The sequence below is a fragment of the Thunnus albacares genome, chromosome 4 (assembly GCF_914725855.1).
Source record: "Thunnus albacares chromosome 4, fThuAlb1.1, whole genome shotgun sequence".
NCBI classification, from domain to species: Eukaryota; Metazoa; Chordata; class Actinopteri; order Scombriformes; family Scombridae; genus Thunnus; species Thunnus albacares.
The window spans coordinates 37,274,990-37,290,608 of record NC_058109.1 but is presented as its reverse complement, the minus strand read 5'-3'; the positions used below and the strand labels follow the sequence as shown (position 1 = coordinate 37,290,608).

Genomic DNA, 15,619 nt, shown 5'->3' with positions numbered 1-15,619 from the left:
AGGTTGACACCCAGAAATGTCCTGAACACAGCAGAATAATAATAAAATACAGGCAGAGGGCAGGGTCTCTGTAAATACATATACTGCCACACCCTTCTGGTGGGTCATAAGTGATGACTGAGAGGGATTACTTTTGTATGGGTCTTTTCATGGTTTTTTTTTAGGAAAATCTCGCATAGTATGCCTTTAACACTCCTTGAAATGAAACTCTGCTCTTTCCTCTTATTTCTTCAGTGTGCTTTGACAGTCTGTCTGTTATAGAATGGTTAGAGATGCTGGAGGCAGCACTGCTCTTATACATATAGCAATGTCGCTGATCCCTAATCACACATTGCAAGCACATTTAAAGGCAATTTTCATGTTTATAAACCTGCTGAGAAGATAACAGAGCCATAATAGAGCGTCATGTACATAGTATATCTGAGAACTATAGACTTTGCTTTGTGATTAAATGCAAGTAAATTTTCTGCTTGCCACAAACATTTCTGTAACTAATATGTCAATAATGTCCTTGAAGTGCATTGTCTGAAATGCTTTCTGGCAGCCCTTTACAGCCAGCTGATGAGCTGTTGATGACTGCTACTGTTCATGCTGCATTTCATGCTGCATCCAGTGCAGCTATGTGATGCATCACCCAGTGAAAATTATTCATGCACTGCAGCGTGACTGGATGATACATTTTCTATTCAGCCGTTGACTGATTCACATTTCTTGTGGAAGTATTAGGCAGAAAGAAGAACTGTTATGAAGTAGTGTTTGAAAATATACAGTATATTACTGCTGGTCAGTTCTGCTTGTAGTACTTACTGTAGATAGGTGTGTATTGGTGTGTGCTCTTCCAGCTGGATCGGGCTCACTGCTGGTCCACCTGGTCCAATGGGGTCATGTTGACTGGAAACAGACAGAAGAAAGATGTTAAAGATGACATCACAGGATGTCAATTGAATCATTTCATTTTTGTCACCATTAGGAGTGTGCCCAAATACAAATACGTTATTTGGCAAAGCACAAATAGCATTTTTTTTTACAAAAATTTGTTTCATACAAATATTTTTAAAATTTATTGTTTTTGGGAAGAAAAAAAAAATCCATGTCAAATACCAGCACACAGGTCGGTTACATCGCTATCTCAGTCTTTGTCCTCTGCTCCCATGCTACGTCTATCAGCAGGTCTCAATGAGGGGAGTCACATCCACCTGCTACATGACACACATTTCCTTATTTGGACATCATTCTAGGAGTTGGGGGTGAGAGAGAAAAGCTTTCTCAGAGAGAAAGCTGAGCTACTGACACAGGTAAAGTGCCCACAGGGGACTCTCCATAACCTGTCGTTCCCCTTCTCCTTTCCAAAAAGTTAGGTTGTAAAAAATAAGCAATAAATGAAAAGTGCAAAGCAATAATTGCCTTTGAAGTTCTTCCCTACACGTTACGTGCTGTGCTGTCTCTGTTTTATGGGTATATAATAGGTAGTCTATGATCTGGGAGACTCCAGTTCAAGACCCGGTTTGGGGACTTCCTTTGTAAGATAGTTTACTCATGAACACTTTTTTGAAGTGAACACTTTAATTTTCTAAAATTAACAGCATAATAAAAACAAAAACAGGATTTTTAAGCTTCTTTCCACTTTTATTCAAATACATATACAAATACAAATGTTGGGCCTGCAAGTTTGGCTATCAACAATAATTAATGATTGTCAAAGATAATTATTAATTATTAAGATCAATAAAATTATTAATAAGAATTAATAATAATGGGGCACCACCCTGGAGTCAGGGTAAAAGATAGCCAATTCATTCTTTCAGTGTACTAATCTATCAATTTGGAACTTTGATCAATAATTAACTTAATAACTATAAACAAAATCACCACAGGTTGAAGGATTTTGGAGTACTTTGCAGAGCAGTGGTTGGCAAAACTCATTCTTGTGCAACATTAAACAGACAACAGGTATATCCAAAAGCATTTATTTAACAAAAAGATAAAAGAGCAAAACACACAATATTAATCTAGCTTAGTGTATCTGAAGTCATCTGATGACTAAGCACACGGCATGCAGACAATATGAGAGAACCAGAGATACAAAAAGCCAGACCATGTGGTGTCTTGAACCACATGTGCTGCCTGAGCCAAAGTTTGCAAAGCTTGGTTTTAAACCTCTTAACTGTGTGGTTCTCTGTTCAAGGCCCATTGGTTAAAGGCTAAAGGTGCCAGGTTAGGAAGAGGTTAGTTGCATGCAAGGCCTAGTCACTGGATGTAACATGTGTTAAGCATGCTAACATTAACTCAGCTGTGCTGTGCTTCACTATATGTTGCTATACCCAGTTGTTACCAAGTCCATGGAGAAAGAGATGCTTTGTGGTGTTCTGCTTCTTAGCTGGTGAATCTGTGGATGAGTCAGGCTGAGAAGAGTTTGGCTCCAAAGCTGAAGGATGCAGGCTTTGCTGGGTAGACGGTGCTCCAGTCATGCAGGTCAGAGGGCCCAGGTTTGTGCAGTCCTTATTGAGTTAGCAGCAAGCTCACTCTGCTTCATGGCTCCTGTACTTGTTAAATCAGCCCGCAGATTTGTGTGGTAACTGCTGGCACTAGAAAACTTAGTTTCTGAGACTTAGGTAGGCTCTTGCGTCTTCTGCCGTAAAGAAAAGAGTTCTGTGTGTGTCTGCTGTGAGCAGGCTACACCAGAGAGCTGAGCAGCAGAGAGCTGCTCCAGCAGCAGCCGTGAGGAGAAAGAGAGAGAAGAGGGGGATCTCTAGTTTTGTAAACCTGGCTCCATGGGTGAGGATTTCACACTTAGGTGCGAACAACCAAGGCCTCAGGTTTCTTAGGGTCTTGAAACATGTGGTCAGCTAGTGAGACCCAACACAAATAATTAATTAATAACATCACTCACTCAGCTAATGCATCAGTTGACCAGAACACAACAGCACTGCAGCTGTCTGCCTGTATCAGCTCACAGTCCTCACTTCATTTACTTTACAGTATACAGATGCTGCTGCTCTGGATCCTACTGATCTGGGCTCTCGGAATCACTGTGTGTGTGTGTGTGTGTGTGTGTGTGTGTGTGTGTGTGTGTGTGTATGTGTGTATGTCAGCATATATATGTGTATGCATGGAGGTGCGTCTTCCATCTGGCATCTGGCCCAGTTTTTGCACATACATATGCCTTTATACTGATTACACTGAGTAGCATCTTGTATGCCAGCACTCAGAGACTCAGAGCTACCAAACAAACCAAGTATTGAGTCATAACAATGAAGTCACTGATTTACTTGTAGTAATCACTGACTTACTGTGACATAATCATAACAAAGAAAATAGTCTGTATGTTAAAGGACCAGAGTGTAAGATTAGGGGGATCCAAATATTGTCAGACATGGAATATAATATTCATAAATGTTTTAATTAGTGTATAATCACCTTAAAATAAGAATTGTTGTGTTTGATTATCTTAGAATGAGACCTTTATATCTATGTAGGGAGTGGGTCCTCTTCCACAGAGGCTGCCATGGTTCTACAGTAGCCCAGAATGGACAAACCAAACACTGGCTCTAGAGAGGGCCTGTGGTGTTTTCGCATGTTTTGTGGCCACTGTAGGGGAGGTGTTCAGTTGGTTGTAGTCTGCAACCTCACTGCTAGATGCCACTAAATCCTACACACTGCACCTTTAAATCCAACCCTAAAAATTTCATTCACATGATTTGCTTAAACAAAAATGTTTAAGCATGTATTTAGTAGTCAGTATGTGCAGGAAACTAAAGCATTTGTACGACTCTGTTTGGGAAGCTCAAAACACCTGCTTAAGCTTATGGAAAGATGGTGTTCTTAAAATGAAAATGTCAAAATGTAAGAGCTAGAGTTGACTTTCTCAATATTTAACCACAAAGCCATCTTTGATTTTGAATTGAGGGAGACACAATGAAGACAAGGGGTAATCAACTAGAAACAAAATAGAGGGAATGCCATTTCCTACATTTATATACATGTATATTACTCTACCTAATAACAAATTATGATGAAATGTTGGCTGTTTCCTTTTTTGACACAGCACTAGTGTCTAGTCTTCCTGTCAGGCTGAATATGCAGTACATAACCTCCATCAACAAGTTAGGGTGGTCTGTATGTAGCCTGAGAGGCAAAACCCACAGACAATATAGTCTGCAAATCATGTGATGCTGCTTGTAAAGCTTATTGCTGTGATTGCACGGTAACAATTGATTAGTCAGATGACAGCATCAACATTTACCCAGCAAGGAGCCTTTCTCATTTTGGCAATAGAACTGTAGAAGTGGGAGAAAAGAAAAAAAATCCCCATTAATAATTACAAATTTTAGTAGCCTAAAGCTAACAATATGTCACATGCATGTTGTGAACCCCACACTCTTACGTCAAAGTCCTGAGTGTTGTTTGTCCAACCATCCACCTCAACCTCCTCTTGGTGACTTCTGTTCAGTATAAGGATGTCACACTTCGTGGACTACAAAAAATGTTGCCAGTGAACATCTAAGCATCCAAGAAAATGAGTAGTGGTTATGTGCAGGAGTCTGCCTTTTACTTAATTGATTGTAGATATGTACTTTATGTCCTGGGTATGTGTGTGAGTATGTGAGACACAGTCTGTCAGTAACCTACAAACCTACATAGAGACAGCAGCTGGATAAAAAGTAGAAAGCAGGCAGCGGGATCCAAACTCTATTTGCTGGAGGACAAACAGGACAGCTGCACAGCTGTTTTGACTCACTAGTAGAGTGTGAGGAATGTATGAGTCTCCCACCTTTCAGTCAGCACATACTGCTAACCACAACTCGACCAGATGTTGAAGGTAAACAAGGCAGTTCCAGTTAATTCCTGAACTGCACCTTTTTTGGATGTACTATGCAGAGCTCACCTCAGAGGAAGTGAAAACAAAAATAAAAATAGTATGTGAGGAAAAATAAATAAATTCCACATGGTTTTCACGTAAAGTAAGGCTAATACTCGAAAGTCCCACTATTGTGGGACAGAGTCTTAAGACCACTTCATGGCTGCCACATTTGTGTGGACCCATGCAGTTGTGCACCAACTGCATATGTGCTATAAAAGCAATCTGGATGCTTGTTTAGTGTATTGCGTGTACAGACTGTTTAGTGTATTGTGTGTACGGACTGTATTCTTCATTAAGGGGTTGCACACACCATTGTTTCTTTTTCAACTTTTTCTTGTTCAAGATACAACAAAAAAGGAGCTTTTCCTCTTGCTGTGAGGTCTCCACAATGTTTTCTTGTGTGCATGTGTGGAACGCATTTGCATATGCAGACCACCACTTGTAGTATGTGTTGAAGCATGTGCCTATCTGTGTCTGTATTCATGCTGAAGTATGGACAAAGCTTCCAAGTTCATCTCTCCAGAAGAGTTCCAGAGACTTTTGAATCAATGCCACGGCTGAGGAACACCATTCTTCAAAAAGATATTCCCTCATTTAGTGTTTTGATGATGGTGGTGGAGAGCACTGTCTAACACGTCAATCCAAAATCTCCCATGGGTGTTCAACTGGGTTGAGATTTGGTGACTGCGAAGGCCATAGAATATGATTCACATCATTTTCATAGTCATCACACCATTTGGTGACCCTTAGTGCTCAGTGAATTGTGGCATTGTCATCCTGGAAGAGACCACTCCCATCAGGATAGAAATGTTTCATCATAGGATAAAGGTGATGACTCAGAACAATTTTGTATTGATTTGCAGTGACCCTTCCCTCTAAGGGGACAAGTGGATCCAAACCATGCCAGCAAAATGCCCCCCACAGCTTAACAGAGCCACCAGATCCCCTCACTGTAGGGGTTAAACATCCAGACCTGTACCAGTTTTTCCTTTAATTTGTCTGTATATCACAATTAAATGGAATGAGACAGAATCTAAAATCTATGGGAACTGTACCAATTACAGAGACCACTTAGCTTTTTAACGTTCTTATGGTGTGTGAGTAGGGCAAATAGAATTAAACTGAAATAATGATTTAAAAGATATCAATTTTCAAATTGCCATGATGTTAATTATAACTTACGTACACTTAACAGTGTCCTACCAAGCTGAGAGGTGAACGTTTTATTCTGTGACCACTGATTTCCCCAGCTGCTTTATAAGAATGACTGTTGCCAACAGCTGGAGCTTATTACCATTAATTCCATGCATTGGATAAATAACAAAAAGAAACAGTTGGCGGTCGTCTGGTTAATAAGCTCTGCAATAATATTTGGTGGACAGAGTAGTCTGAATCTACCATTAAAGCATTATATTGTTTTAAGGGTATCACTTTAACTTTAAAAGCTCTCAATCTGAACCTCCGATAGCTCATCGTGTCACTCTTTACAGCTAACCTTAATGTTAAGTTAAGCAGCTGCAGCACAAAGCTGTCAGCACTATCATTAGGGCTCATAGCTCACATATTAAACATTGTCAGGTGTGAATTTCCAGTACTTTGTTATTATCACCATAACTGGCAGACTGTGTACACTTATGAATGAACATAATTATCTTTAATTATATGTAATGTCTTAAGAAATGAGAACAAAATTGGTAAATTTGTCTATATTAAAAAAATAGCCAATCACTAATAAGTCTTTCCTATGACTGACTGGTTTGGAAAAAAGAAGCCTTAAAGGACCTCAGCAACAACAATTTAATAAGATTAAATTGTGTTTTCATGTAGAAAAAAGATAAATTTCATTTATGAAAAATAATTATTTGAATTATGACTTTCTTTTTGTCCACTTGCAACATTTTGTCAGAGCTTTCAACAGCATTTCACATTGCCCTCAGCAGATGGAGTTTTATTAGTTAGGGATAGGTCAGTTGTCATCATGTGACCTAAGTATGTCACTGTAATCAATGGCTGAGCAAATTTCACCTGCTGAGGAAGGCAGTGAGATGTGGTTAAAAGTTCCAGAAAAAGCTAGTAAGAAGACCTAGAGTACATTTTTTAAAAAACTGTCACATAGTCCACACACACATACACACACGCACACATGCACACACACACACACACACACACACACACACACACACACACACACACACACACTAACCAACATGCTGTATACATCACTGAACACATATCACCCATACATACACAGCAGGGCATATAGTTCCCCTGCGTTTCCTGCTGGCACTGCATTGCAGTAATCTCTGACCTCCAAGCTCCTGGCTGTCCACTCCTCCATCAGCCTCCCCTCCCCCTCCTCCTCTACTTCCTCATCTCATCCTAACCCCAGTTTACGGCCCGCAGTGCTCACTTCCTCCTTTCTCCTTCCACATACCTGACTCTCCTGTCCACACGGAACTTCAACATCCTCCCCTGAATCAGTCATGTACCAACAGCATAGGAGATGGGCCGGAGAGACGGGCAGAAGGAGGGCAGATGGAGAGATGAACAGAGAGGTGGAGAGTTGCTTGACAGACTGAGGAAAGGCGGGAGATACACACCACTGTCCTCTTCTCTCTCCTTCAGCCTGCATGCCTCTCTCTCTGCTTGTTTCCCCACCTGTCTCACCCTCCCTCTCCTCTCTCTCTGTATCCCCCTCCTCTCTCTCACTCTCTCATATACTCTCTCTCTCTCTCTCTCACACACACACACACACACACACACGCACTGTGCCTCCTAGCTAAGAATTGCAGCACTCAGCTTATTCAGTCCCTGCAGTCTGTCTGATATACGCTCCATCTCTATCATGGTCTCTCTCTAATTCTATCTTTGTCTCATTTACTCTCTCTCTCTCTCTCTCAGTATCAGTATCACTCCTTCCTTTTTCTCTCAAAGGACAATGCTTAAACAAAAACTCCATGTGTTCTCTGCTACTGTCAGAACTCAGACTGACTATGGGATTAATGACAGCCTTATTTCATGTGTGTATGTATTTGTGCTTGTGTGTGTGTGTGTGTGTGTGTGTGTGTGTGTACACCAGTCATTACTCCAAAAACTGAAGGTCTTTGACTTACAGACCCTCAGATAAAGAGAGAGAGAAGAAGAAAAGAAAGGATGAAAGGAAAGAATAAATGAAAGAAAAAGAATATGTAGTATAACCACAAGCTTTCTCTTACCTGTACCAAGCAATTTAGTTGCCTAAAATTAACAACAGTTTTGAAAGACACACGACTAACATATGTAGTCTTCTACAGAGTACTGGCTGAGGTCAAAACTAAAAAACACAAGAAAGAAAAACAGTTCACAGGTACACAACCTCAGTGAGGTGTGATCAAAATTGAGATTGTGGATGTTTTTCTAGTTGGCATGTGTCTTTTGTCATGTATCTGAAAAGATTTTTGGATGTGCACACCCTTGCCTTTTTCCATCACGATCATCCTCTAATGAACTGGCTTAGGTGGAAACTTAAGAAACCTTGACCCTGGAAGCTGTAGTAATAATCAGCAACAGTTGTTATATCATGTATTTATATTATAGCATTAATAGAAGAGAATAAAAACTGCCCTAGGTTTGAGAGGTTAGAGGTTAGAGACAAAATTAACCATCTCCTGCCCTCAACAGGCACCGTTCTCTCCCCAAACACAGGAACCTTGGTAACGGCAGTAAATCCTGACATATATTTGGACTGTTTTTCTCCAGTAGACTTGTCTGAACTAACTTCAATGATTTGTTCAGCTAAACCATCAACCTGTCTCTTAGATCCCATCCCAACTAGGCTGCTTAAGGAAGCCTTACCCTTAGTGAGCACTTCTTTACTAGATATGATCAATCTGTCTTTAGTAACAGGCTATGTACCACAGTCCTTTAAAGTAGCTGTAATTAAACCTCTTCTTAAAAAGCCTACTCTTGATTCAGGTGTTTTAGCCAATTATAGACCTATATCTAACCTTCCATTTCTATCCAAGATCCTTGAGAAAGCAGTCTCTAATCAGTTATGTGACTTTCTACATAACAATAGTTTATTTGAGGATTTTCAGTCAGGATTTAGAGCGCATCATAGTACAGAGACAGCACTGGTGAAAGTCACAAATGACCTCCTGACTGCATCAGACAAAGGATTTGTCTCTATACTTGTCCTGTTAGATCTTAGTGCTGCATTTGACACAATTGACCATCAAATCCTTTTGCAGAGACTGGAACATTTAATTGGCATTAAAGGAACTGCATTAACCTGGTTTAAGTCCTATTTATCAGACCGATTTCAGTTTGTACATGTGAATGATGAATCCTCCGTGAAGGCAAAAGTTAGACACGGAGTTCCACAAGGTTCTGTACTTGGACCAATTCTATTCACCTTATATATGCTTCCTTTAGGTAATATTATTAGGAAACACTCCATAAATTTTCATTGTTACGCAGACGATACCCAATTATATTTATCAATGAAGCCAGATGAACCCAATCAGTTAAACAAACTCCAAACATGCCTTAACGACATAAAGACCTGGATGACCTGCAATTTTCTACTACTAAATTCAGATAAAACTGAAGTTATTGTGCTTGGCCCTAAACACCTTAGAAACACATTATCTAATGATAAAGCTGCTCTGGATGGCATTACCCTGGCCTCCAGCACCACCGTAAGGAATCTGGGAGTTATCTTTGATCAGGATATGTCCTTTAACTCCCACATAAATCAAATTTCAAGGACTGCCTTTTTTCACTTACGTAATATCACAAAAATCAGGCACATCCTGTCCCTAAAAGATGCAGAAAAACTAGTTCACGCATTTGTTACTTCTAGGCTGGATTATTGCAATTCCTTATTATCAGGCTGCCCTAACAAGTCTCTAAAGACTCTCCAGCTGGTCCAGAACGCAGCTGCACGTGTATTGACTAAAACTAGAAAAAGAGACCACATTTCTCCCATTTTAGCTTCACTACATTGGCTTCCTGTAAAATCTAGAATAGAATTTAAAATCCTTCTCCTAACTTACAAAGCCCTTAATGGTCAGGCACCATCATATCTTGAAGAGCTCATAATACCGTATAATCCCACTAGAACACTGCGCTCCCAGTATGCAGGCTTACTGGTGGTCCCTACAGTCTTTAAAAGTAGAATGGGAGGCAGAGCCTTCAGCTATCAGGCTCCTCTTCTATGGAACCATCTACCGGATTCAGTCCGGGGTGCAGACACCCTCTCTATGTTTAAGAGTAGGCTTAAAACTTTCCTTTTTGATAAAGCTTATGGTTAGGGCCGACCAGGCTCGCCTTGGATCAGCCCTTAGTTATGCTGCTATAGGCCTAGACTACTGGGGGACTTCCCATGATGCACTGAGCTCCTCTCTCCTCCTCCTCCTCTCCATCTGTATGCATTCATGTAACATCAATGCATGTCACTAACTTTGCTTCTTCCCCGGAGTTTTTTGTGCTTTCTCATCTCACAGAAAAACCTGACTCCCGGGCCGAACCTTCGCGGTCCTTCACAGTCCTGATGGCATCCTTCCCTGGCTGTTGCTGCTTGTGCTTGTTGTTGTTTGTTGTTGTCATTGTTTTTCTTCTGTCCCCCCTCCCCCTTTCCCTCTCTCTCTCTCAACCCAACCGGTCAAAGCAGATGGCTGCCCACCAAGAGCCGGGGTCTGCTTGAGGTTTCTACCCGTTAAAGGGGAGTTTTTCCGTACCGCTGTCGCCAAGTGCTTGCTCATAGGGGAACTGTTGGGTCTCTGTAAATTAAAGAGTACGGTCTTGACCTGCTCTATGTGAAAAGTGCCTTGAGATGACTTCTGTTGTGATATGGCGCTATATAAATAAAGATTGATTGATTGATTGATTGATTGATGTACAGTATGAACTTATTCAGCTAGAAAATCACATGGAAAAAATATTTATTCAGAATCTTAGCTCATGCTGCAACAGGTGCAGCACCTCCTGACACCAGGTAACTAGGAACTAACCAAGTTATGCCTGAATTTTGTTCATCATGATATTTCCCAATGGAGATGGCATCTTCTGTGGATCTGTTAGTTCTGTATGCAAATGTATATGTGCTGGAGAACCAGTTGTTCAAAGTACTTCAGCAGAATGGGGGTGAATGCCACAGGGCAGTAGTCGTTTAAACTAGACACAGACACAGACTTTTTAGGTACAGGAATGATGATGGCTGTCTTGAAGTAGGTGGGAATACTCTCCTGTGACAGTGATATGTTAAAAATGTCAGTAATAACATCGACTAGCTGGTTGGCATGTGTTTTTAGTACGTGGCCAGGGATGTTGTCAGGCCTATCAGTTTTATTCATATTCACTCTCAACAGGATTCCTCCCACATCCACTGGGATACTAACAGTGGCAGGTCCTCTGGAGGTGGAGCAGACTTTACAGCTGACTCTTTGCTGAGGATATCAAAGCAAGCATAGCAAGTTCACCTGGCAACGTGGCCTCACACATTATGGGGGTGCTCCTGCTTTTATAGCCTGTGATGTTCTGGATCGCCTGTCACATATTTTTGGTGTTGTTGGTGTTGAAGTCTCTTTCCAGTCTCTGCTGATGTCTACGCTTTGCCTCTTTGATGCCAGCTTTCAGTCTTGCTCTGGTAGTGTTGTATGCTTCCTTGTCATCTGACCGAAAGGCAGCTTTTTTTGGCTCTCACCTCTCCATTAATCCAGGCTTTCTGATTGGGAAATGATTTTATTGTGTTTGTGATCACCACATCATCACCACATTTGCTGATGTATGATGTCACTGATAATGTATATTCCTCAAGATTAATGTGTTTCTCCTGGGTGGTGGCATCTCTGAACATGTGCCAGTCTGTGCACTCAAAACAGTCCTGCAGAGCTGCTGTAGCTTCATTTGTCCACACTTTAACAGTTTTACTGATGGTTTGACCCTTTTTATCAACTGAGAGTAAGTAGGCAGGAGAAGCAGGGAAAAATGGTCTGATAGACCAGTATGGGAATGAGGGAGGGCTTTGTAGCTGCCAAGAATGTTCGTATAAACATTGTCCAGGGCATTACTGAATGCTGATGACCTCATACAATTCCTGTAGTGCATTTTTTGAATTTGCATCTGGACGAGTGTAAACAGCAACAACAAACACACCAGTGAATTCTCTGGACAGAGAATATGGTTGACATCTTAACATTAAAAACTCAGCATCTAGTAAACATTGTCCATCGACTTTGACTGCATTTGAGCACCAAGCATCATTGATGTAAACACAACGTCTGCCTCCCCTCCTCTTACCTTACTTAGTCTTGTGTTCTGTTGGTGCGGATCATGGTCCACCCATCAAGTGCAATAGCTTGATCCAGGATGTTGGGATGGCACCAGGTCTCTGTAACAACATGGACACAACAGTCTCTGATTTCCCGTTGCTGAGTTAGCCTTAGTCTTATTTCATCCAGTTTATTTTCCTGTGACTGGACATTAGCCAGAAGTAGGCTGGGTAGAGGAAGAGCCTTAGGGTCCAAGCTCTGATCATGGCTCTCTTCCCTCTCTTCCTGGGGCGATTGCACCACTTGCAGTGACATTTGGTCCGGCTGGCCTGGCTGGGTGTTTGGGAGATGCTGTTGGCAGTGATCATTTCAAAGTCTGCTGCACTTATTCCAATCCCTGCCCTTTGTTTTCCAACGTTGATGAGTGTATTTCTGTCATAAGTAATATGTGCTTCAGTAATTAAGGTGAAAAAATAGCAAATTAAAACAAAAATATAGCAAAGTTTTAGGGAGCTACTGGCCACTGCATCTGCATGTAACATCATTGCCATGGTTATTGTTATGGTCATTGTCATCTTCTGGTTTGCCACAGTAGCTAACGGGAAGAAAGCCATCTAGAAATTAGTCAGCTAAGTCACCAGCCCTACAGCCACAGAATACTGGATCAGTATCCAGTCAGGCTACCTGTTCATATGAAAATCATATGAACAAATATGAATCATATTATGTACTTGTTAATATGAAACTCAACGGAAAGATATGTTATCACTGTCTCCATTGCGCAGTTTCTTTCATTTTGTAAAAACATAAACATGCTACCAACACAGTTTTCTCAACACATACTGTAGAATTTCTGTCTGCTTTCATGTCTCTTTATAGACTAAATGAATGAACAAACTCACGCTTTTTCCTAATGTTTTCTTCTAATGTTACTCCTCCCTCCACCCTGACGGCAACCCCTGCTGTAGTTACTTATTTGTGCGAAGCAATAACGTTACTCAAACTATGTTATTACTATGCAATGCACATCATTACAATAGCTTTTGCTTGTTCCCAAATTCAATATAAAATTGTGACAATTTGCGTTTTGGCAGCACTCAGAGCCCAACACACAATCACTGTAGTTAGATATATAAAACTGAAGAACATAGACTTGTAGAGTGAAAATTCACTTTGGGTTGGCACCCCAAAACTCATGTAAGAACATCATGTAAGATAACATGGAGCATCTCTAAGTGTCATCACTTGTCATGCCCAGTGTTGAGGTGAGAGGTGGGAGCTCCAACATGGTGAGCTTCTGTGTGTGGCATCATTGTCTGAAAGGCATGCTCAATGTGGCAGAGAACCAGCAAAGAGCTGGACATAATCCATAGCTGAGAGCTGGCAGCCTGTGAGGGGCTTCTAGCAGGGGGAGGGAGCCTACAGCAGACTGGTCATACAGCATATGGCTCTGTGCCAGATATTATGGTCAATCAGGGTTTGTCTTACACAAAGCCAACAAAGCAGAAAATCAATCATTTTGTCTTATAAAATATGCTTTAGAATTTCAACAAAATGTGTAATTTTCTAACTTGTGTTTTCAATAGCTAATCAACATGTCCTCACAGCCATTAATTTCTCTTTGTACATATACAAAACTGAAGTGACAGCTTGTCAATTTGACCTCCATTTGTATCAGTGAAGTTTACTGGCTTGTACTGGCTACCTACTTAGCCAGTAAATGAAAGCGAGGATAAAATTAAAATACAACTATTAAGTCCTTCAAACCACAAATATTACAAGGCCTTAAAAACTGAAAGCACTGAATTTTAAGTTGTCATGTCCACTGAGCTGCATTCAGGCTGACATCAGCCATCTCATTCATTCGAATGGGGGCAATCACTACAGGGTATAACGTGAAAGCTGTATTCACGATCATCGTGACGAAAGATAAAACGGTTGCCATGATAACTTTCCAGAGTTGTAAAATCCTGTCTGTGAGTATTACAAACCGCTCTGCACATGTGTTTTGGTGTCTGATAAGTCTTTAAATGCATTAATCTGTGGCTCCAACTGGACTTCCTTAATTGTGTTTCATGGTCTCACCGGGAGCTTAAACGACACACCCCCACCAATGCAGCCCCTTCAATGCTTAACACAGGGCTATTTTCAGTCTGAATGCAACCTAAACAAGACTAAATGTATGAGTAAGAGTATGACTGATATTATGAAGACTGATCAAGCCAGTGACCCTATTGATTCTAATGGGTCACCACTGAGCTCTACGAGATAAGACCCTACCAGCCTGATCAATAGATGTGGGTCAGACACACTGCTCACTATGTTTCTGTCTCTTCAACAGCTAGCCAGTTGCAGTCCAAAAGTGCATAACACAGTTAGTCCAGTACAGAAAGAAAGACACTAAGAGAGAAACTAAGAAACTTAATAAAGCATTCAGCACTTTAAATCAGTTCACTTTCAGATACTGAATCATTTTGGAATAGATTGTGATTACAGTGCAGGGTTTTGTAACGCAAAACACTCTGAGGTTCTCTGGAGCTGTTCATGTCCCAGAATGTCTTCATCTCCATAGCAACGGTGGCTGAGGATTATGGGTAGTGTAGAAACTCCCACTACACAATACTGAGAAAAAAACTTTATTTTTCAGAATCAAAGGAGAAATAATTAAAACTGATAGCCGTAATATTAACCTGTGGTACTGCTGAGTTATCAAAGACACATTTTTGTGTTAAAGATATCATTAAAAGAAGACATTAAAACAGTGACAGCAAGGAAAATACTTCCAGGCAGCGGGCCCTCCGGTCCAACCACTGCCTGATGCTCACAGCATCTTATAGCACCGCAAGAGGGTTAATATTGCAGTGAATGGACGGCTGGAGCAGTTGCTCTGATAATGTGCTCTGATAATCTCTAATAATGATGCAGATGGGTTTACGCTGAAATTAATTGAAAGCTTGGTGCGTCTCATACAGATCCTATCAGGTGCCTTGTGTTTTGGTATTAGATGCCGAGGGGTGTGACAAAGCATCAGCATTTGACACCCTGGGAATGAGAACAGGTTGATCAGTGTATGCTGATCTGACATAATCAGTAAACGAACAATCATTTCATTTCACATTTTTGGATCAATCAGTAATAAATAGAGTATCTTGTTTTCTACCAATGAGGGCACTGAAATCCAGTGAAAGTGTGAAGAACCTTTTGTTTTTGTAGAGATTATTAGAGCCTGAGCACGAAAGTGCAAGGGCCCGACAGGCATGGCATTTTGGCTCTATTGCGCCCCCTAATTACTTTTAACATTTTTGAGATGCTAGGAGTGCTTGAAAACTCATGAAGTTTTGCACATGCATCAGAAGTTGCAGAACTTGATATCAGATATGGGTCTTGGGCATGGGTGTGGCAAAATGGCTCAAGGGCTCAAGGGTACCCCCTGGAGAATTTCAAAGTGAAAGCCTTCACCTTTAATTTTGACTTAGATTTACGAAATTTGGTAGGCAGATGTACC

The 15,619-nt window shown here is 40.9% G+C and overlaps 1 protein-coding gene across 7 annotated transcripts in view; it reads right to left on the bottom strand.

Annotated features, from left to right (window-relative positions):
* The window catches only part of plekha6 (pleckstrin homology domain containing, family A member 6), a 143,177-nt gene that overhangs the window by 102,404 nt on the left and 25,154 nt on the right, over positions 1 to 15,619 (bottom strand). For 6 of the 7 annotated variants that reach the window (XM_044349402.1, XM_044349396.1, XM_044349400.1 and 3 more), the window contains exons 2-3: positions 12,143 to 12,233; positions 808 to 891 (exon numbers count right to left, since the gene is read on the bottom strand). The gene's annotated coding sequence lies outside the window, so the exon portion shown is untranslated. The remainder of the gene's footprint in view (positions 1 to 807; positions 892 to 12,142; positions 12,234 to 15,619) is intronic. The other variant, XM_044349398.1, reaches the window with a different exon arrangement.